Here is a 25,000-nt window from a genome sequence, read left to right as displayed (position 1 = left end):
GGAAGTGAGGGAAGGGGTTAGTGACGGAGGAGGGAAGTGAGGGAAGGGGTTAGTGATGGAGGAGGGAAGTGAGGGAAGGGGTTAGTGACGGAGGAGGGAAGTGAGGGAAGGGGTTAGTGACGGAGGAGGGAAGTGAGGGAAGGGGTTAGTGACGGAGGAGGGAAGTGAGGGAAGGGGTTAGTGATGGAGGAGGGAAGTGAGGGAGGAGGGAAGTGAGGGAAGGGGTTAGTGACGGAGGAGGGAAGTGAGGGAGGAGGGAAGTGAGGGAAGGGGTTAGTGATGGAGGAGGGAAGTGAGGGAAGGGGTTAGTGATGGAGGAGGGAAGTGAGGGAAGGGGTTAGTGATGGAGGAGGGAAGTGAGGGAAGGGGTTAGTGACGGAGGAGGGAAGTGAGGGAAGGGGTTAGTGATGGAGGAGGGAAGTGAGGGAGGAGGGAAGTGAGGGAAGGGGTTAGTGATGGAGGAGGGAAGTGAGGGAGGAGGGAAGTGAGGGAGGAGGGAACTCTCGGGATGCCTAACTCACCACCTGCTTACTCCTGTCATCATATTTCCTTATATATATATATATATATATATATATAATATATATATATATATATATATATATATATATATATATATATATATAATGTCACGCTAGAAAAGAAATATCTGAATAACCAATAGGCTCTGGTGTTTTACAAAGCTCACGACATCAATCACTTTCTCTCACCTCACTTGACCTTACCTTCATACCACCATAATCCTGCTTCTCAAGTACCAGCGCTTCACCTCTGTGCTTGCCCATCAAAGCACCTGTTGTTATCCGTGTTGTTGCTGTACCCGTCTCCTTAGTCCTCACCATTACAAAAGAAACATTAGACACACACACAGGAGCACCACTTAAGGCAGTGTAGGATTCTTTATACCCCAGACACATAGGATGAATTTTCATGCATCGCTTTGAACCAGAAGTGAATCATCTTATTGTTGTCCCGAGAGAATGCCCCTTCCCTCTCCCTTAGCCCCAAAGTGTACCCTCTCCACTCCCAGAGAATATCCTCTTCACTCCATAACCCAAGAAAGTATATTGTCCACTCCCATTGCACCCACTGAATATCCTCTCCACTCCTATAGCCCCAAGATAGCTCCATTCTTCTCTACCCCAAAGATTATCCTTTTTTCACCCCCAAAGCCCCAAGAGAGTATCCTCTCCACCCTTCGTAGCTCCAGAGAATATACTTTCCATCCCAGATCCCAGGAAAGTATCTCTCGACATTCTATAGACCCATAAAGTACCATCTCCCTACCCCCCTAAAGCCCAGAGAGTATTCCATCTACCCCCATAGCCTCAAGAGTGTACTTTCTCCACCCTCTGTATCCCCAGAGAGTATTCCTTCCTCCCTCCGTATCCCCAGAGAGAATTCCTTCCTCCCTCCGTATCCCCAGAGAGTATTCCTTCCATCCTTCGTGTTCCCAGAGAGTATTCCTTCCACCCTCCATAGCCCCAGAGAGTATTCCTTCTTCGTAGCCCCAGAGAGTATTCCTTCCTCCTTCCATAGCCTCAAAGAGTATTCCTTCCTTCCTCCATAGCCCCAGAGAGTATTCTCTCCACCCTCCGGAGCCCCAGAGAGTATTCCTTCCACCCTCCGGAGCCCCAGAGAGTATTCCTTCCACCTTCCGGAGCCCCAGAGATTATTCTATGCCAACCTCCGTCCCCCCATAGCCAAGTACCCGGTCCGTGTCCCTGCCACAGGTGACCCACCCACCCTGCCCCAGCTGGTGGGTCCCTGGTTGGTTAGCCTCGCCACCACGTCGTCGCCTTGTGGATCAACTTTCTTCATCCTTCACACTGCCACTTGGCAGCATTTATTTTGTCTGTTTTGGTTCTCGGCTCGTAACGTCACGGCTTGCTTATCTTATCTCGGCCAGTGTTATATAAGGACGCTTTCTTTATTGTACGTTAGTCTTTTTTTCTAAGCTTCTTGTTAATCATCTTATCTTTGTTGTGTTGATTGTCTTGTAGTAGATGTAGAATTATTTTCTACGTTTTCTATGACTGTAGCGTATTTTCGGTTGTCGAATTAACGTATTTCTTGAGGATTGTTCGTTCGCAATGTCTGTTTTTCGACGTAACCCTTGTGCCGGTTTCCCCTCGGTCGGATCCTGCGTAGGAAACCCTTAACCACACACCAGACTCCCTTCGGGCTGCTTGGGATCCTCTTGGTCTCGGCCGGAGGAGAGGATCTGAACCCACTCGGGGTGTTGTGGCTGCCACGGGCGTGTCCTGTGGTCAGCTGCTAGCTACACCAAATCCTCCCCTCCCAAAGGAGTGCGGTCAGGAGCGAGGAAGACGGTAGGGCTGGTTTATAGTTGCGGTCAGGAATGAGCGTAGGTAAGGTAGGTAAGAGGTAGGCGAGGTTAAGGTAAGGGAAACATAGGGTAGGAAAGGTAGGTAGGTAGGTAGGTGATGGTAGTATTAAGACGCACCGAATTCAGTATTCTGGAAAAAAAATTGGAGGAGGCAAGAATGAAGAAATGGTATTGATTACCCTAACGTAATTTCTTAAGGTTGATTTTCGCTGGCGCTTCTCTATCTACTATACCTCCGCCGCTCTGGCTGTGGCCAAACTTTTCTTCGAGGACAAATTTCAAGAAAAAAAAGATAATATAGAGAAATATGGCAACTGAGATTATACGTTAGGGAGCTCAGAGGCCACAATGTGCCGAGGTAACTTTTAAGGTAAGGAACTGGTGAGGGTGTACGAGAGATATCAGAAAGGTAAAAGGAAAAGAAGCAAGCGAAGGCAGCGTAACCTTGGGCCACTCGGTAGCCCAAGCACGGTATCGTATCCGGGAGCCGCGGCCGGCGTCATCGTACGCCTGGCAACTCCATGTAAACAAAACAAAAGCGCCTGAGACCAGCCAATCGCGCGCGTCGCTGCCCGTACAAGCTGATGGCGCTCCCCCGGACGTGTCGGAGAAGTCTTTCAGGGTTGAGATTTCAGATTTTATAGAGATTTACCTTGAGAAAAATAGTAAAGTCGTGGATACAAAGAAACGGAAAACGGTTGTTGGTGGTGGGACGTGTAAAGCCACGGTGACATTTTGGCCTCTCTCAACGGAACTCGTAGGCTGAACAGTTTTTGGGCGCTAGATGAACACTAAACCCAGGGTTGAACAGTTTGAACACCGGGTGAGAACACTGGACACGTGACTGGAGTTGAACACTGGGTTAGAACACTGGACCCATAACTGAAGAGTTGAATACCGCGTGAACACGGAAACCATGTTGAACAGTTGAACACCGGGTGAACACTGCACCCGTGCTGAACAGTTGCACACCGAGTGAACACTGCACCCGTGCTGAACAGCTGAACACCGGTGAACACTTTACCCGTGCTGAGCAGTGAATCCTAGAATCTAAAGAGTGAGGCATCGGAAGATTCGCCTATCGTAAGCACGACTGTTTTCGTTGATATGTTTTTCTCAGCATGTGTACACGTCCTGTGCGTCATCCTACATCCATACAGCAGTGATCAAGTGCGTTGTGTTGGTCGGGGATAGAGGGATGGATAGGCGAGATAGACAAAGGCAGTGAAGGAGTGAGAGAATGGGCGTGTAGCAACAAGCGGGTGTGCCCGAGGGGAGGAGGTGATTAGCTTTTGGAGGGTGGGGTCGGGTGGGGTTAGGGTGGTGTTGATGAGTCGGGTTTATATTAGATGTGGTGGTGGTGGGGTGGGAGGTGGGGGAGGTGTTGGTTGGGTAGGAGCGAGGACCAGAGAGGGAGGCGGAGGATGCGGAAGGACATAAGAGAGTGTAGGAGGAGGAAATGTTTCGATGCGCGACGCACAAGGACTTCAGTGGGCAAGATTAAGCAGTTGGAGATGACGTCTCGAGGTACGACACACAAGGAGGACTTCTTCAGTGGGCAAGATGAAAGCATTAAGGTAGGGGTGTGGGGTTTGGGGGTGATGGGAACGGCCGGAGCTAAGGATGGAAAGAGGGCCTGACCTCAGACCTGAGTTGATATGGGGAAGTTGTTCATACAGTTGATCCGTGACGTGACTGAGGGTGAGATTGATCCCAGTACGACCCTCCACAACAAGGCTGGGAACTCTGGGAGTTGCTCTCTGGCTGGAGTGATACAGAACGTTCCCATCTTGGGAGACGGGTCATTCACTCCTCCAAACGCCTTGAGCTACGGCGGCGCGACGCCATGAACCACGAAGACGTGACCTTTGACCGGACTCTCTTAAGATTAAGGGTCAGGTCTAAGATCATGCCCTCATAACTTCTAAGGTTCCGGAGCGTCGTGCATAATAAGGGCAACGAGACTGAATTTCCTGCTTAAGGTAATGCTTTTATCCTTGGAATTCCTGTCGGGTTTTGTGGAGAGGGAATGGCTGTAGTGTTGCACTGATGAAGGGAAATATAAGTTGAGTATTTATGCCATCATGATAGATGAACAAGAACTGCCCTGACGAAGGGACCAATGAGGGTGTGAAACCTGTGATTTGATAGACCCTCTCCTGCAGAAGACCATCTCGACATAGGCTTGTGACGAAGACGTGAAACCAGAAGACGGTTATGATTTGAGAGGCAGGGAAGCAATGCCCCGAGCCTGCCAGGCACTTACCCATCCCAATCACGATGATTTAGTTTATGTGAAGGTGTTTATGTGAAGGTGTTTCAGCCTTGCAGAGGTGTGTGTGTGTGTGTGTGTGTGTGTGAGAGTGTGTCCTCCAGATCCCAGCCACAGATGGAGTCCTTATAGTGCTGAAGTGTTGAATGATATCAGTGCCACATGTGAGCCAGGGAGGCCCCTCTCCACTGTGTCTACTGTCCTGGTGTTCCTTCCTTCCACTGTGTCTACTGTCCTGGTGTTCCTTCCTTCCACTGTGTCTACTGTCCTGGAGTTCCTTCCTTCCACTGTGTCTACTGTCCTGGTGTTCCTTCCTTCCACTGTGTCTACTGTCCTGGAGTTCCTTCCTTCCACTGTGTCTACTGTCCTGGTGTTCCTTCCTTCCACTGTGTCTACTGTCCTGGTGTTCCTTCCTTCCACTGTGTCTACTGTCCTGGTGTTCCTTCCTTCCACTGTGTCTACTGTCCTGGTGTTCCTTCCTTCCACTGTGTCTACTGTCCTGGTGTTCCTTCCTTCCACTGTGTCTTCTGTCCTGGTGTTCCTTCCTTCCACTGTGTCTACTGTCCTGGTGTTCCTTCCTTCCACTGTGTCTTCTGTCCTGGTGTTCCTTCCTTCCACTGTGTGTCGAAATGATTGAAGTCTCTCAAAACTCCCAGTTCGTCGGAGCGTGGTAGTGTCTTACGTGTTGATAGGGATCGCCTTTTAGTCTTGATAAAGATCCTGGGAGTCGGTGGGAATATTATACCAGGGTAACTGCCGTAGCAATATTCTTGTAGGGTTACCTTGTGGAGAAGTGTTCTGCGAGTAATTTTAGTGAGAGTATTGTACGAGTGATTTCAGAGATAATATTCAACGAGTAGTTTTAATAATGATATTCTACGAGTGATTTTAGTAAGAATATTCTAAGTGTAATTTTAGTCAAAATGTTCTACAGCTAATTTTATTCTATTATGAATATTCTATGAGTAATTTTAGTAAGAGTATTCCGCGATTAATTTTAGTAAGAATATTATACGACTGATTTTATTAAGAATATTCTACGAGTGATTTTAGTAAGAGTATTCTGCGAGTACTTTCCGAGGAAATATTCTCTCCTGGTAACCTCAGTACTGATATTCTGTCACTTTGACTGTACTAGAAATGTCGCCGTAAAGAATATCCGGGTAACTTCATTGCAAATATTCACACCATCGGGTAACTTCAGTAAAGTCTTTCTTTGGTAATATTCAGTTGAAATATTATTTCCTCATGGGTAATATTCTGTAGAAATATTTCCTTCCGCGTAATATTCAATAGAAATATTCTTTGGGGTAATATTCTATAGAATATCTCCTGCCGCATTATATCTAGTAGAAATATTCCTTGGGATAATATGCCAAGGAAATATTTCCTTTCGCGTAATATCCGGAAATATTCTTCTCTGGGGTAACACTCTGAAGTAATATTCTCTCCCGAGATGATATTCAGTAGAAATATTCTCTCCCGGGGTAACATTCTGTAGAAATATTGCCCTCCAGGTAACTAGCAAGACTCTCTATCTCTCTCTCTCTCTCTCTCTCTCTCTCTCTCTCTCATATATATATATATATATATATATATATATATATATATATATATATATATATATATATATACATATATTTATATATATATATATATATAAAAATATATATATATATATATATATATATATATATATATATATATATATATATATATATATATATATATATATATATATATGAGTGAGGAAAGATTGACCAAGAGGAAATATGTGTCGGAAGTGGAGGGAACGAGAAGTGGGAGACCAAATTGGAGGTGGAAAGATGGAGTGAAAAAGATTTTGTGTGATCGGGACCTGAACATGCAGGAGGGTGAAAGGAGGGCAAGGAATAGAGTGAATTGGATCGATGTGGTATACCGGGGTTGACGTGCTGTCAGTGGATTGAATCAGGGCATGTGAAGCGTCTGGGGTAAACCATGGAAAGCTGTGTAGGTATGTATATTTGCGTGTGTGGACGTATGTATATACATGTGTATGGGGGCGGGTTGGGCCATTTCTTTCGTCTGTTTCCTTGCGCTACCTCGCAAACGCGGGAGACAGCGACAAAGCAAAATATATATATATATATATATATATATATATATATATATATATATCCGGGTCATGGTGGCTGGTGGTGTGAGGTGAGACGCCCTTAAGTGAGAGGAAGAAAACGCGCGTCACTACGTCTGCCTTGGACTCTGCGAGGTTACCTGGTGCTGGGAGAGAGAGGGGGGGAGGGGAGTTGAGGTGGGGGAAGGGGGGAGTTGAGGTGGGGGGAGGGGGGAGTTAAGGTGGGGGAGGGGGGGTTGTAAAGGGAGGAGGGGGTTGTAAAGGGGGGTGAGGGTGGCAGGTGGAACTTCCCGAGACGGTACGTAAGAGCAGCCCGTCCGGGGCCGGAAGCGTCCGGGCGGCCGGCCATCTTCTCCTGTTGCTTCCGGTCTCGCCAGCAAGGACTACCGCTGTTCCCTCCTGCTGTTGGTCGTCCTGCGGCGCTCCTGCTGTTCTTCCTGCGGCACTCATCCTGATGTACTTCCTGCGGCACTCCTCCTGCTGTACTTCCTGCGGCACTTGTAGTGTTCTTTTTGCGGCACTCCAGCTGCTGTTCTTCCTGTTCATGCGGCAACTCTGCCGCTGTACTTGCGGCACTCATGCTGCTCTTCCCGTGACACTCCTGGCGCCGTCCTGCGGCACTTATGGCTGCCGTTCCTGCGGCTCTTATACTGTACTTGTAGCCCTCCTGCTGCTCCTCCCGCGTCACTCCTCTAGACCTTCTCTAGCAGCTCTTTGAGCTTCCTTAGATGCGTTGACCAAACTTGAGAAGCATATTCTCGTGTGTAGAATATGAACATCTTGCTGTGTGTGTGTGTGTGTGTGTGTGTGTGTGTGTGTGTCATATAGCCTCTGGAACCTGCTCATAGTTAACACTCACTCTCGTAATCTGGTCGACGTTTCGTATATGTTTTTAGCTCCCTTGATGGCACCTTCATCCTAACAAACAGTGTTATTGGCTGCCCCTTCCCCATCCATCCACGCACCATATCCACACATGATGGATACCGGGCTACCCCTTCCCATCCATCCACACATGATGGATACCATGCTACCCCCTCCCATTCATCCACACCACATCCACACATGGTCCGGTGCCCTTTGGATCTACCCCGTTCCCTAGGAGGCTCATTCATCCTTCATACGCATCGGTATTAGACGTCTTGTGTCTTAAATTATTTACGTCTTAATATTTCAATCCTTTGATCATCTTTCCCTGCGCCTCTCTCTCTCTCTCTCTCTCTCTCTCTCTCTCTCTCTCTCTCTCTCTCTCTCTCTCTCTCTCTCTCTCTCTCTCTCTCTCTCTCTCTTAACTTTTTTTTTACTTCAATTATTACACTTCACTCCACATTGGTGCTTTATACCACCCCTTTTTGCCTCTCGGTAGAATTTTCTCTCTGTTCACTCCTGTACGAATTGATATTTATTTCCAGCTTGTGTATAAACATTCTTATCCTTGAAGAATGAGAGATAGAAAGATAGATAGAAAGATAGATAGATAGATAGATAGAGAGAGAGAGAGAGAGAGAGAGAGAGAGAGAGAGAGAGAGAGAGAGAGAGAGAGTTCGTAAGTGCACGGGCGAAAATGTTACTATGGTAACGTATGTATTTTCATACGGATGGATTAGTTGAAGGGTTAAGATATACCATACTACTTTATATATATATATATATATATATATATATATATATATATATATATATATATATATATATATATATATATATAATCAGATTCTGGAGAGGCTTATCCCACTAATGACTGAATCCATACTCCAATTAATCAACCCATTAATCTAATTAAGGCATCAGTAGATTGGTGTGTCAAGAATTTTTAAAAACTTTTGCAACTTTTAAAAAACTTTTGCATTTTTTCTCTTCACTTCCTTTTAGGGTACTTTCCTCCCCGTCGCTTGATATTCCTCTCTCTCCCTCATCAGATATTCACAGATATTCTCATATACCAAGATTTCTGGAACGTATTTCATTACTAATGATTATCAGACGGTATGTGTCGCTTCAGGTGTCGTTCTTACGTTCAGCGTGTGGCTCTTAGTTTTCCCAGTGTGCCTCAGCGTTCCCACTGTGTAGTACTGGAGTAAGGCAGTGTGTCAGTGGATGTGATGTTTTGGTGGTGGTGGTAGTGGCAGTGGCCGGTGTGTGTGTGTGTGTGTGTGGGAGCGCTGGCTGGTATTTATTAGCACAGTAAACTTACCGTGCCAGAGGACGGCTTCTGTCGGGTTTGCTGATGATGCGCATTTGTTCGGAGCGGATGGGAGGGATGCTGTGGGTTCTGGCGTGCCCTTGTGCGAGACGGTGAGGGCTCCTGGTCTCGCAAATCTCGTGGGGTCTTCGCGTGTGAACATTCTCTCTCTCTCTCTCTCTCTCTCTCTCTCTCTCTCTCTCTCTCTCTCTCTCTCTCTCTCTCTCTCGCGTTGTGTTGTGTGTGAGAGAGAGGATCGTTTGGTGTGGGTTAGCCGCGTCGTGTGTGGGTTTAGTGAGGGTGGCGTGGTGGTATGGGTTGAGTGAGGGAGGTGTCTGGTGGTGGTGTGGGGAGATTTTTTTTGTTGGGGAGGATTTATCTCCTGGTGGTGTGGACCGTAGGCCTCAAGTTGGTCTGGTGGGGGAGCAGACTTGGGTGGGTTACAAGGCTTGGCGAGGGGGGAAGAGGAGACGACCCTCCCCTACCCCTCAGTAGCTTCTCCCACCTCCTCCTCCTCCTCCTCCTCCTCCCTTCTACTGTGGCAGGTGGAGCCACCGTGTCATTACCGAAGCCACGACTCGTGTCGTTATTGCTGTGTTTTCCCTCAAGGACGCCGCCCTCACACACACACACACACACACACACACACACACACACACACACACACACACACACCTGTGGACGGCCAGGTGAAGAAATACATATTTACATATATTTTACATATTATTTTCCTGGCTCCGGGTCCTTGGTGTTCTATGCTGAACGCACAGGGGTGAGTTGTAGGTTTCTGAAACCTGTGTGTTTTCTGGCTGTGGACTGCGCCATCGCACGGTGTTCGACGATGTGTGTGTGTGTGTGTGTGTGTGTGTGTGTGTGTGTGTGTGTGTGAGGGAGGGAGGGAGGAGCCCAGCCCTCCACATGCCACGTTCGTATGTGCAGACATGCCCATGATTTACGTACAATGCCGGACGTGTGGTGGGCCAAATGCAACAGCGGCGGTGCTGTGCTGCGGTAAGGTGTGTGGGAGTGGAGGAGGGTGTTGGGGGAGCTCTGACACCCACACACTCCCACCGATAGTGTGTGGGGGGAGGTTGGTGGGGTGGAGGACCTCTGACACCCACCCACCTCCACCCCGACTCGCTGATGCAACCGCTGTAATGGTGTCAGTCGACTCTGTCAGCAGCATCCGTCAGCCCTCAGGCTGCGCAGTGTACAGAGCAGCAGGTCTCCGAGGAACCGTTGTTTTCCCTCCCTCCCTCCCTCGTCGTCGTCGTCCTCCTCCTCCTCCTCCTCCTCCTCCTCTCGCTACCTACGCTGCGGTGACCAGTGTAATGACCTACTGTGACCAGGTGTCGTCCTTAAGCCTCAATAAGCCTCCCTCCCTCCCTCCCTCCTTCCTTCGCTCGCTACCTTGAGACTTGTTGCTGCTTTCGATTCCCTGGCGGCTATCCCATCCCTCGGGTTGGTGTTGGGTTTGACCCGCTGCTGCTGCTGCTTCTCCCAGTTTCCGTGTGGACACCTGGCCACTCGAGGATTGGCCGTTATGATGCCTCCCTCCTTCCTTCTATTTAACAGTCAAGTTTTTTCCTTCTTTTTTCTTTTTACTCTTTCCCTCCTCGTATATATAACCTTTCTTCCCATAAAAGTCAGGTCTGCGTCAGGTGTGGACCACATTCTCTCTCTCTCTCTCTCTCTCTCTCTCACACACACACACACACACACACATACATACACACACACCAGCCTGAGCCGTGCGCGGGGCGTCAGGAGGGAGGGTGTGTGTGCGCCTCCCTCCCTCCACGTGGCAGGTGCTGTGCCCCCTTCCCTCACCTCTGTGCCCGGCTAACTGGATCTCCCTCCCCCTGCATCACCCTCCCTTCCCTTCCCTCTCCCCAGTTACAGGTTCCTTGCCGTCCCTCACCTCTCTAACCCCGTCCTACTGCTCCCCTCTCCGCTCCCTCACTTGGTAAGTCTAGATCTCCCTCCCTCCCGCTATTCCTCCCACTCCATTATTTGGTGTGTCTAGGCCTCCCTCACTCCATTCCCTCCACTCCCTCATTTGGTGTCTCTAGGCCTCCCTCCCTCCATTCCCTCCACTTCCCCATTTGGTGGTTACAAGGCCTCTTCCCTCTCCACCTTCGTGCGTGCCCTCCATTCGCTCATTCGGGACGTCTGGAACTCCGTTTCCCCTCCCTCCTTCCCTTTCTTTCGTCCACTCCCTCACTGGGAGGTTCTGGACCTCCCTCCCTCCCTTCCCTCCCCTCTCAGCCAGCCTGCACATAATTGCTTGCATGAGGCCGTGTGCTTCCATAACCCGGGAGGGGGGGAGGGGGGGGGGCATGGCCGCCGCCACCCGACACTGGTGAGAAGCGACACCTCTGGTGAGTGGGGCCCCGGTGACTGCTCTGTGTCCTGCCCGGCCCTGGGAGGAGACACCTCTGGTGAGTGGGGCCCCGGTGACTGTTCTGTGTCCTGCCCGGCCCTGGGAGGAGACACCTCTGGTGGCGGGGGCCCTGGTGACTGGTCTGTGTCCTGCCCGGCCCTGGGAGGAGACACCTCTGGTGAGTGGGCGGGGGCCCTGGTGACTGGTCTGTGTCCTGCCCGGCCCTAGGAGGGGACCTCTGTCCATGCACGGTGATCCACATGAGTAGTAACAGGGTATGTTTAGTCCTACGGGAATACTGATAAGACCCTACAAGGGTAACGATGTTTGTGATCATTATTTTTGAACTTGTCTCTGAAAATAATGATGATAATGATAATGATAGCATGAACAATGATGATATAAGTAGTAATAATGATCAGAAGAATTTTAACGGCGGTAATGATGATAATTCTGAGAAAGATAACTAATAAAGAAAGAGATGAATTCTATTATTATTGAATTAACTGGACCCAAACGCTGAGAAGACATAGAGAAGGTATGGGGCATAGACAGTGGGGCTATAACATCAGAGGGGACGGTGTTAAAACATACAGTGTCTACACCAGACACTATATTGTTTATGATACACACAGTGGTTGGGGTGAGGCTGTTCTCGCAGTGGTCCATGTGGCCTGGGAATGGACCCAATGTTTGTTGTGGTGCCATAACTTCAACTCGGGGACGTGGGATCTCAGGTGGCCACGAGATAACGCAGTGGCGATGTAGTATGGCGGCTCCTTTCCCCAGACGGTGGGATGGGGTCCAGGTGCTGTGTGGGAAGAGCAGTCAGGAGGACCGGCGTTGTTCCTAGAACTCTCTTCCTCTGCATTGTTGATGCTCTCTTGTTTCTGTTCATCTGGCTTAGGGTTTGCTCCAGTTCCCTCCGTCCTATATTATCAGTCATTGGTCTCTTGTGTTATGTGTATCTCTGTTTTCTTGCTATATCTCAAGTGCATCCACCGAAGACCTCAACTGGCCCTTTTCATCCACAGACAAAGACCGTCCCTGACCCTTTTCATCCACAGACAAAGACCATCCCTGACCCTTTTCATACCCAGAAGACCTCTTCTGAGCCTTTTCATTCCGAAAAGACCCTCCCATGACTCATCTCATCCACAGAAGCCCCTTTCTGACCTTTTTCATGTACAGAAGACCCCTCCTCTGACTATTTTCATCCACAAAAGAATCCCCTGTGACCCTTTTCATCCGCAGAAGACCCCCTCTGAGCCTTTTCACCTACAGAAGACCCCCAATCCCATCCCTTAACCCTTTTCATCCGCAGAAGACACCCCTTCTGGCCCTTTTCTTCGACGCTTTACATTCAGTATGCATTCTTTCCTCCTCTGGTTTTAAATCATGTAAATCCCTAATGTTGATTTGATTTGATCATCACCTCTCTGTTATATTTCTCGGTCCCGTAGCTTCCTCTCTCATCTGATGACGCCTTTCACGGCCAGTTGGCCTTCCCGGACTTTCATTTCTTTCCCAGTTTCTGTCGCAACTTTCAGTTCTGTTTTGATGTGCAATGTCGACATTTTCCTGGGCCTTATGGGTCAGAGGTAGACTCAATATGTTTCAGTAATTCCCTTCATCCACCGCCACTTAACGAATCCAGATGCAGTTGCTTGCTTATAATTGTGTTGTTCAACCCTCCCGATGCCATTTCTGGTTTAAACCTTTTGATCTTCAGGGCTGATATTAGATATACCCTCAGTTTTAAGCTTCAGTCCTTAGTGTGTGTGTGTTGGGGGAAGGGAGTGTCGGTGTATGTATTATGTAGTGGGAGGGCCGGGGAAGTGTGTGTGTGTGTGTGTGTGTATAGTGAGTCGTGACGCACGTCACAGCGTCACCGGTGTGATCCGCCAGCCGGAAGGGGGGTTTTCCCGGTGAGGGTGCAGGCAGGGAGTCGCCCAGGCTGAACAACAACAATCCTCGGGTTATTTCTCCGTCCACGTGCGTGAAATGTCCTCTTCCTCCTCCTCCTCCTCTTCTTCTCCTCCTCCTCCTTCCCCTTCCCCCTCCTTCCCCTCCGTCATCCGTGTCATGGGGAAGGGGCCGCCCGTGTCTGGGTGAGGGAAGGGTTGTCGCTCAGCAGGGGAAGGGGGACGGGCCAGCTGGATTAATCCGAGGCAGGAGTGGCGATGGTCATGGAGACTCATGATTGTATAGCGACGTGGTACGGACCAACCCAACCCCTCTTCACCCCAGGCAGGGAGCGGGCGGGGCCGAGTCCGACGGGGCCGACGCGACGGGGCCTTAGGGCAGGGAGTGGGATGGGGCCGACGCGATGGGGACGTCGGGGAAGGGAGTGGGACGGGGCTGACGGATCAGGGAGTGGGACAGAGCCGTCGAGGCAGGGAGTGGGACAGAGCCGTCGGGGCAGGGAGTGGGACAGAGCCGTCGGGGCAGGGAGTGGGACAGAGCCGTCGGGGCAGGGAGTGGAACAGAGCCGTCGGGGCAGGGAGTGGGATAGAGCCGTCGGGACAGAGCCGTCGGGGCAGGGAGTGGGACAGAGCCGTCGGGGCAGGGAGTGGGACGGGGCCGTCGGGGCAGGGAGTGGGACGGGGCCGTCGGAGTTCTGGCCCGATCATTATCTTGTGTTTACTTGACCCCCGCCTGCTGGGGGCGCTGACACCCCGGGGGAAAGCTCACTGCAGACCGTCCCTCTGGCCTTAACTCTCCTCTCGTTTAGTTACCCTCGTGACTTGTTCCCTTACGTGGCCCACAGATTCCCTGTCCGTGGTCCACAGATTCCCTGTGCTTGATCCACAGATTCCGTGTACGTGGTCCAGATATTCCGTGTACATGGTCCAGATATTCCGTGTACGTGGTCCAGATATTCCGTGTACGTGGTCCAGATATTCCGTGTACGTAGTCCAGATTCCATGTACGTGGTCCAGATTCCATGTACGTGGTCCAGATTCCATGTACGTGGTCCACAGATTCTCCGACTTTCCTCTCTCATTGTTTTGGTTTTGCGGTCGGACGGTCATTTCTCTTGAGTCGTGGTCTTCTTCCTTTCATTCCCCTCCTCTCATCCTCACCTCATGGTCTTCCTGTGCCCCCCTTAACCCCTTTCCCCCACCCTTTCCCTTCCCTCCCCCCCCTCTCCACGTCCCATATACCACGACTGGTCCGGCCCCTCCTCCGTCAGGTCATACCATGAGCTACTCTGCCTCGCTCGTCATCCTCATTATCATCATCATTATCGTCATCATCATTAACATCTTCATTATCATCATCATCATCATTATTATCATCATTATCATCATCATCATCATTATTATCATCATTATCATCATCATCATTATCATCATCATAATCATCATCATTATCATCATCATTATCGTCATCATCATTAACATCTTCATTATCATCATCATCATCATCATTATTATCATCATTATTATCATCATTATCATCATCATTATCATCATCATCATCATCATTAACATCATTATCATCATCATCATTATTATCATCATTAACATTCCATTTTATCTAAAACTTTTCTCGGTCATGCCGTGTTCGATCCCCCTTTCCTTCCATCTTGGCTTCTCAGCTGTTGCTTTCTCCTCCCTCCACCCCTCCTTTCCCATCTTCTGGTCTCCCCTTCTTCCACCGCCATCCATGTCCACCCATCTCTCTCTCTCTCTCTCTCTCTCTCTCTCTCTCTCTCTCTCTCTCTCTCTCTCTCTCTCTCTCTCTGCTCTTCACCATTCCCCCGTCCCTCTTCCTTTTCATTCATTCATCAATTCATCAACTCATCCTCTTCCGTCTTATCTCCGTCTTCTGCCTATTCCCTTGCGTTCTTCTTTGGTTCTCTCCCCGTCTCCCCCTTTTCATCATTTTAATCCTTCTCTTGTCGCCCTTCCCCTTTTTTTCTTGTCCTCCTCTATCCCATTGTACGCTCCTCTTCCCTCTCCCAGCCTACCCTATGCCGTCCCTTTCACAAACGGCCTCCATCCCATCCCTGTCCCAGGTATTTCATTCCCTCTTTCCACCCCACCCCACGCCACCTCCCACCCAGCATACACACACACACACTCTCCCCTGACAGGTTATTTCACGGTTGACCTCGATTGCCGGGTCAGACCCCCCCCCCCAGTCCCTGTTGACCTAGTTAACGGGGGGGTCATGTGGGCCACTTCCACTTTTATTGAGCGAATCATCAAAGAAAACGTAAAACGCAGAATCTGTTGAAATGTGATAGAAAATGAGTAAGCGTGAATCCTTCCAATATAATACTTATCATCATTTTCTTTTTCGCGAGGTGGACTCATTTTCTTTTTCGCCTTTTTCGCGAGGTGGACTTTAAAGACAAGCGGGTCCACCAGTGCAGCTAGGTGGAGAGAGATTGTGTTGTGGGGATGCAAATACTTGTTCCCGTATCCTTCACTCGTCACGAACTCGTCCGAGGCACTCCTTGGTTCACATCCCCGACTTGCCTCGCTATCCTGGTGTCACTGAGGGCACTCGTTCGCATCCCGGACTTAATCTCGTTACTCCCTGGGTTAGTGGAGGACAGTCGACGTCCACATCCTCGTTCATATATATATATATATATATATATATATATATATATATATATATATATATATATATATATATATATATATATATACTAGTTCACATCTTCCACTCCCAGTGGTAACGGGGTTAACTAGAGAACACCCCACTCTTTAAGTTCACATCCTCCACTCGTCAACGTAACTTTGGTCGTCAGGGAGCCGGGAACTGGGTAGAACTTTGGTCGATACTTTTGGTAGATATTCTCATGTGGTCGTGGGTAAGGCAATGCACCTTTGGCGATTGTATACACGACTCTTTATATCATGTCGTAATGTCCACACACAAGCCTCTCTCGCTGGTTTACATAGCAATGTTCGTGACTCTCCCTCTCTCCTGGTTGAATGTAGGGACAGATTTAGGTTAATCTCTTGAGTACGACGGTACGACGCTTGGGTACGACGTTACGACGCTTGGGTACGATGGTACTACGCTTGGGTACGATGGTACGACGATTGGGTACGATGATACGACGCCTGAGTACGACGATGCGACGGTTGGTTACGACGGTACGACCCTTCCAGCAAGATGGTACGGCCATTGTATGACCGTCGTGTTCAAGGATCGTTTCGAAAGGAACCGTCATTCGTACAGACATACGTGAAATAAGGTCTCTTGTGCACCACATTTGATTGGTCGATATCGGTATACATATATATTCTCCCGCTTCAGTCAGTAGTCCAGTTCATAGATGTAGGTCATTAGGCCGATCAGTCCATAGTGCAACACACATTTAAATGCCGTACGCGTGGCAGCTTTCGCGGGCATCCTTGAGGTTATCAGAGAACAGTAGTTCTCTTCCGTTTTCTGTCGTCACGCTCCGGACGCCAGGGCTGATCGAAGCCGTACCGGATCATCTGTCTCGAGAGGTCTGCCAAGATGCAAGAAGCGTTCGGAGCTGTTTGCTGGTCGAAGCACTAGGCGAGGCTTCAGGCTTCTCCCGCGACGTTTGAACACAGATTTTAGATTCTAAATGAATTTGAATTAAAGCGAGAATATCCAAGGCTGAAATTACCAAAGATTATAAGAGAAGACGAAGGTTGAGGATGGTCAAAATTATTTACGAATGGTGCGTCTGTCCATGTGTATGACAGACTGTTCCCCGTAATTTACGCGATATGGGGAAAAAGAAAATGTACCCACATAGGAATAACTCTAATTATGTCAGTGTTAACTTCGTTAATGTAGAACATACAATTTACGCTTCGTTACAGTATTTATGATGCATGTGGAATATTTTGTTTATTACCGCATGAGGGGTAGTAATGAGGAGGCCCTTCCATAAATATGTAATTTGTTGTTCCTGAAAACGAAGTTACAAAAATATCCAGTATATATATATATATATATATATATATATATATATATATATATATATATATATATATATATATATATATACGTTAATGTACACAATAACCTAGCCCAGTATGTCACGATGAATTACCTGTTCGTAAGTTTTTTTCTATATTTGTCTTTTTACGTATAAACAATTTGATAATGATTTTTCCATTTCATATACTAATCCCATAATTTCTAAGGCATTTTTCATGAATTATTAGGAATATATTACATCTGCACAGAAGTGTATAAATGCGCCAGTAATTGTAAATGACATTTTGCACTTTTGTTATTTTGCTAGAGTTTTGTCTTTTATTGTAGATTGATAATTAGTCGTTGATATCTGTACTTCAGAACACGATCTGTTCCATAACAATGGTGTCTTATTTCAGGATCAGCGAGGCCTAGTGGCTGGCAGAACATCACATTCTCCATTGGGTAAGTAACCTTATTAGGATCTTCTTTAGAAGCCAGTAATGCATGTTTTCTTCTTACCATATTAAGCTGTGTCCCTCGCTTGAATCTGGCTGCCAACCTTGCTTAACCTGTCAGACAAGTCTTACTTTTTTCGTGTTAACATGGTAAGGTTATGAGCTTGAAGAATGGCCCAACCACACACACACACACACACACACACACACACACACACACATATATATATATATATATATATATATATATATATATATATATATATATATATATTTTTTTTTTTTTTTTTTTTTTTTTTTTTTTTTTTTTTCATACTATTTGCCATTTCCCGCATTAGCGAGGTAGCGTTAAGAACAGAGAACTGGGCCTTAGAGGGAATATCCTCACCTGACCCCCTTCTCTGTTACTTCTTTTGGAAAATTAAAAAAAAAAAAAAACAAGAAAGGGGAGGATTTCCAGCCACCCGCTCCCTCCCCTTTTAGTCGCCTTCTACGACACGCAGGGAATACGTGGGAAGTATTCTTTCTCCCCTATAAATATACATTTCAACTTATATATACATATACATATACATACACAGACATATACATATATACACATGTACATATTCATACTTGCTACCCTCATCTATTCCTATCGCCACCCCGCCACTCATGAAATAGCATCCCCCCTCCAGCAAGGTGTATATATATATATATATATATATATATATATATATATATATATATATATATATATGTATATATATATATATATATATATATATATATATATATATATATATATATATAGAATAACGGTGTTATTAAATAACTTACCAGCGGCAGCGTGATCTATCTGCATACAAAACAGGTCGTGTTGTTTAAACCTGCATGACAAACGATGTTTTGTGTAGGGCGGGTTTGGTGGGTGGCTGGCTGGCTGGCTGGCGTGGTCCGTGTATGGCAGCTGGTGTGGTCAGTACTGTTGTCAGGAGGTTATTGGTAGCCTGATTGATTAAACCGATGGCGTCACTCCTGAACTATAGGTGGCTGTGGCGGGCTACTGGGTCAGGGGATAAGGTCATGATGTTATGGTCGGGTGGTTTTGTTGTTAGGACGAGTCGCTGATTGGAATACGTTAATGGTCGTTTGGTGTCATAAGTCCATGGCAGTGCCTTATAACCTCTCGGTAACTAATGACTTGATTTCTTGTTATTTCTAATCATTTTAAGAGAGGGGGGTGGCCTAATTTGCATGATTTTTGTAATACGTAATTTGTACACCATCATTACATCTAACCTGATTATGTACAAGTTAGGTGTAATGATGTACACTGTACATACTTACACCCAACTTGATTATACCTGAGTGTGTGGATCCACGTTACCTAAACCTTCATGTAACGCCTCCATTTCGAGGCGGCAGTCCTCGCACGTCTCCTGACAGCGGCCAGAAGCAGGACGCGGCAACAAGCCTTTAACGAGGTCGTGTTGTTGGACACACACACGGTAATGGCGAGACCCATGGCACAATGCCTCATGACACGGCCAGCCATAATGCGCAAGGTGAGGGAAATTACATGACCCAGTGTGTCACCACCACATCTCGACACGACTCGCCAGGATCCTCGTGTGTGTGTGTGTGTGTGTGTGTGTGTGTGTGTGTGTGTGTGTGTGTGACACAGCCATGACCCCGCTAGGCTGCTGAGAGCTGGTATACTGATTGTGGCTGGCTGGCTGACTGCTTACCTCCCCCAGCGTGCGAGTGTGAGGGAGGGAGGGAGGGAGGTCTTACGTTACGTCATTCCCAATACCGCACCTCATCCTGTGACAAGAGTTAACAGAGGGTGAACGGGTTGCGAGCCTCCGGAGATGCAGAGAAGTTCAGGTCCCGTGAAATGTTGTGTGGGTGTGTGGGGATGGCGAACTCCAACTCCTCCTGCCGAGGTTGCGTCTTATAGCGTCTTTCTTATAAGTGGGACGCTTAAGTGTTTGCGGGTGTGTGTGTGTTTGTGTGTATTGGGCTCTTATGAACATTATATACATTATTAATGAGTTTAATCAACGTACTGAGATGTGGGAGGGAAAGTAAGTGGTTGTGATGGTTGTGGTTTGATGGTTGTGGTTATGGTAGGAGAACTTGCCGTTCCACTGTGAAGTGCCAGGCACTTACGTGTGTTATACCAATTGATACACACTTATCCTGGGTTGTGTACCGTCAAATAAATCCTTTAGTTTTCAGAACGAAATTTGCCGATATTTCTGTACACATAGCGTAGAATAAATAATGTAGCATTATAAAGGGGATAAATTAGCGTTCCTTGATTGATTTATCTGATTCATTCACCAGGTGACGACTTAGGTTTGTGCTTTGAAACCTCCAAGTTATTTAAACCCACCAACCAACCACAGTGGAGATGCGCTTGTATTAATGTCACGTGTGTCGACCAATGACGAGAGAATAATATAGTTTCTATATTGTATTAATTACTAATATTACTTTTAGTGTTTCTATATTGTAAGAATTACTAATATTACTTAATTATATTTTGACCCCATGTCTCTTTTTTTTTTGGGGGGGGGTTCCCGTTTTTTGTCATTCACAGTTCCTTTCGTTCTACGAATACATAGATATAAAGGAATGACGTATCTCTGGTGTGTGAGTCAACCCCCAAAGAATGATCGTTTTAAGGAAAACCATATTTGGCAATTGAAAGCAACAGGGTGATACATATATATTGTTATTATTGTTATTATTATTTTTATTATTATTATTATTATTATTATCACTTCACCGACAGCACGGAATTAAGTCAAGGGGATGCCCCCCCATATGTGCTTTGTTTTACATTTTTACATACGTAATTCCCTAAAATATGTGGGTTTTTCGAGTCAACATGTCACACGTGAGGTGGAGGAGGAGCGAGTGTGTCAGAGCGGTGGACCTCCTCCCCGTGTGTGTGTGTGTGTGTGTCTGTGTGTTTTGAGGGGGGGGGGTGCACGTTTTGATGGGGACGTCAGCATGACGTCATGGTCACGTTAGCCCACATCCCATGCTTCGCTGATCCCGGCAAATGTGTATCGGGCAAATTTTTGTTTCGTTCTGATGGTCCTTTTTGGTTTTGTTGTGAATGTGTTGTTCATTTCTGTAGAGACTTCGTATGATGATTATTATTGGCTGTTTGGACTCTCACCATTTAGACAGTGGTGTGTTATTGATATCAGGTCTCCGGTAAAGCCGAAATAACCCGACTTTATTGGAATTTTATCGAATGCAGAAGGGCACGCGCCCGCGCGCTGGTAGCGTTTGGCGCGCGGCCAAAAAATTATCGCGGGCGGTCGCCATGGCGGCCATCTTGAATATATAGGAACCCATTTCTCTGCTGCCTTTCCCCCCCCGCTGGAATGTAAGCAGACTCGGTAGAAATCTTCTCCTGTAAGAAAGCAAGGAAATATCCTGAGCTCGAGGAATTGATGCACACGTGTAATGACTCCCCCGAGCCGAGATGATGATTTATGTAGACATCTTGGAATGCCTGCCTGCTTGGGTAATGTCCTAAGTCCTAATTTCTTTCCTCCCTTCCTTCCTTCTTTCCTTCCTCCTTTTGCCCGTATTTCTCTTCGTTTTCTACCTCTGTCCTCTCCCTTGCGTTTAAAGAATGCGAGACGCTCCAGAACTCCACAGCCGAAGAGTAGAATAACATTGCTGCGATAGATGCCCTTTAGCGGCACATTTATCGTTTATTTATTGCTCCCTCGTATGAATTGGCATAAGGATAACAAGTTCACCAAGTTCTTTAAAGGCCCGATGTTGAGTAGCTGCCTCGAAGGGGCTGTCAAGTTTCCCCACTGTCTAGCAGCAAAGCACAATAATGAAAAGATCCTGGTTACGGCAGTCGGTTCACAGTCAACCCAGCTTTTCATCCACCCCAAGGGTTGATCGATAAAATGGGCACCTGGCTCTGGCTAGGGTATCTCTCTCTCTCTCTCTCTCTCTCTATATATATATATATATATATATATATATATATATATATATATATATATATATATATATATATATAGAGAGAGAGAGAGAGAGAGAGAGAGAGAGAGAGAGAGAGAGAGAAAATAGATGTGAGCGAATACAGCCAGTCTTCATCTGTCCCGGGCACTGCCTTATTCACTCGGGAAACGGCGGACAAGCAAGTATATATATATATATATATATATATATATATATATATATATATATATATATATATATATATATATATATTTATATATATATATATATATATATATATATATATATATATATAATTGTAAGTTTTACAAAAGACACACTGAAGTGATTACTAAATAACCGACCTCCCAGCTCAGTCTTAAACTCCAGGCCACCAGCCATACACCGATCCGAGGCCACACTCCCCAGACAAACACGAGTCACAATTTGTTCCGTCTACAGAGCTTCGGACATCTCCCAGCCCTCGAGTACTACACATGCTACTTCAACATATCCCAAGACCGCTCCTGCATCTCCCCGAGATGCAACTACCACAACGAAGAAGCCGAGATTTTACTGCTCAGTGGACTTGCAGTCACTTCGCATAGACGCACCCACGCCATCACCACACTGCATGACCTGTGGTCCCGAGAGGACGTGGCCTGCTGCCTGAACGACACAGGGGCATCACGAGGATAGAAGGAGGCACTCCCGTTGTAGGGACTAAGTCTAGGAGGTACACGACTCCACCAGCCTCGGTAAGGCTGTATCATCGTCAGTAGATGTGAAAATGAAATTGTCAACCGTCTTCTCGCTCCAAAGGAGTCCATCATATCCCTGCTCCAGAGTGGAGCTCCATTAGTCTCCTAAATGGGGTCCTGGGGTATATATATATATATATATATATATATATATATATATATATATATATATATATATATATAAGGAGTTTGCTTCTGTGGATGATATCTTTTAAGATAAGAGTCAGACATGCTATTAGAATTAAGAATATTTGTGGACTGCTGAATGCTCCTTTTGGTCATTATAATTACACGGAGGGTTACATAAACCCCAGGGTACGTCTGGGGAGAACGCGTTCACTATTTTGGTCCATAATGACCGTTGGGGTTAAAGACTTGGCCTGTTCTCAGCCCTTAAGGGTTTAGATCCTTGAAACCAACCCCCTCAGCTGTGGGCGTTGTAATCCAACCCTGTGTTTATGCGACTCAATCTTTTACCAGCGTTGCTCACGTGACGTCTATTGCGCCATGCTCCATTGCCGCCTCCACTCCAGTTTTATCTCTGCCGATAATGGTGCACCAAAACAGGATCCTGGCTCAGATGTATTTTCCAAAATGTATTGTAAGCTCTGAGGAATACTTTTACTCAGGGGAAGATGTACGTGCCACTCAGGGTAAACAGAGAGGGCGAAAAAAGTAGGACAAAACCCCACACACTCGCGCCGTCGGCGGTCGCTCAGCGGGCTTGTTTTTGCAGATGGCGCTGGTGTAGTGGTGGTCAGCCCTCTCCCCGCCCCAAGAATTACCCGCCAAAATATTTAGAAAACGTTTTCATTGCAACAAATGAAGTTGACAGCATAAAGTTAGATTCACTTAGTTATTTTATTTAAACGTTTAACCAATTTTTCTTTTATTTTGTTATAGAAAGTAAGCTGTGTTCCAGCTGTTGTAAATATTAAATTGAGATGGTTTGAGCCCTTGAGCACAAGGGTACGAGGCTTAAACACGACGGTACGAACCCTGGGTATGACGGTACGATCTTTGAGCGCGACGTTAGGGTAAGATCCTTGAGCATGACGATGCAACCGTTGAGCACTACAGTATGACCCTTGGGCGCATACGATAGCCAGTCCTTTGACCTAAACCCTTAAGAACAAAGGCCTGGCCTTCACATCCAAGGGTCGCACGGTTCGTGCTTAAGGGTCGTATTGTCATGGGGGTAAAGGTAGTTTTGTGCTGTTAAGGGGTGGCTGCGAGTATAGGTTAAACAGAAGGGTGGGTTTAATTATGGTGCAGGGCGATCCTGGGAGGGTGTGGGTGGAATGGGGGTGTCTCACATGGAGGGAGGTGGTCTTGGAGGGTGTGGGTGGAAGGGGTCGCCCACACGGAGGGAAGGTCTGGGAGGGTATGGGTGGAAGGGGGTCTCTTTCCCACATGAGGGAAGTCTGGCAGGGTGTGGGTGGAAGGGGTCTCCCACACGGAGGGAGGTCTGGCAGGGTGTGGGTGGAAGGGGGTCTCTTTCCCATATGAGGGAGGTCTGGGAGGATGTGGATGAATACGACTCCCACATGGACATTTGGTGGGCGTCTCCCAGAGCACTGAAATTTAAGATCTCCCAGAGATACAGTGTGCTGAGATATGAGCCTAAAGTACGAAAGTTCTTTACAACCTTCCTCTTTTCATGGGAAGGATGACAATCTAAAGCATTTGAAAAGTTCGAGATTTTTTTTTCTTTTTTGGTAATTCAACCAGTGCGAGTTTACCATAATCCATCGACGTCGAACGGTATTATCCTTAGTTATACGAACGTGAAATTAGACTGGATCTTTTTAAGGGTCAAATAAAAAAGATTTTTTTTTTATTTAAGTGGCTAGGCTAAATAATAAGATATGTGATATGTCTTATATGTTTAAATCGCGTTCGGGGGAACGTTCTGGACGAATTTTTGAATGCAGGGCGACATGGCGAGGGTCCTGGGACACAGTCGTTGTATGACGTCACACCCGTTTGGATCTGCCAGCCGTACTGTTCACATTACGGAACCTTTTTGTGAACGACGAGCAACTTGATACTATTACTAGCCTTATGTTTTCAGAACAACTTTATGTTGATGGTTAGGAAGGCCGCTTGGGCTGGGATGTGTGTGTGTGTGTGTGTGTAAACACGAGTAAAAATATGGTACATATGTACAATTTTATGATTCGGGGAAACACGAGTGTAAAAATATCTCCCAGCAAGCACAAATAGTCATCCAAAATGGTTTCCTTGAAAGATCTTTGTTTAGATATGCATTTATATACAGATATCACACCAATAGATTTATCTGTCACGCGGGAGAAACGTTTATTTGGAAAGTTTATTTCGGGTCTCGGCTGTGTGGGTGGAGTCCGGATGTTTTCCGCTGGGCGATGGTACAGGATACGTGGTCAAAAGATGTTTCAAGAACCTGTGGTGGTGTTGGTATATCCCTGTGGTTACGATGAGTTTGCTGCCTCCGTGTGGTATGGGGGTGTTTTGAGAGGATTCACCGACCTACTCCTGGTGGGAGTGTGGGAGAAGTACAAAGGCGAGTTTACTGAACCGGATGGGGAATTTATATTCTCAAGTG

The 25,000-nt window shown here is 46.9% G+C and overlaps 1 long non-coding RNA gene across 1 annotated transcript in view; it reads left to right on the top strand.

Annotated features, from left to right (window-relative positions):
• The window catches only part of LOC139760290 (uncharacterized), a 142,994-nt gene that overhangs the window by 98,381 nt on the left and 19,613 nt on the right, over positions 1-25,000 (top strand). Inside the window, exon 3 of the long non-coding RNA XR_011715303.1 lies at positions 17,648-17,693. This is a non-coding gene — a long non-coding RNA (uncharacterized lncRNA). The remainder of the gene's footprint in view (positions 1-17,647; positions 17,694-25,000) is intronic.

The sequence above is a fragment of the Panulirus ornatus genome, chromosome 3, assembly GCF_036320965.1.
Source record: "Panulirus ornatus isolate Po-2019 chromosome 3, ASM3632096v1, whole genome shotgun sequence".
Lineage (NCBI taxonomy): Eukaryota > Metazoa > Arthropoda > Malacostraca > Decapoda > Palinuridae > Panulirus > Panulirus ornatus.
The sequence above is the reverse complement of the archived record's forward strand: the minus strand, read 5'-3'. Positions and strand labels throughout refer to the sequence as shown.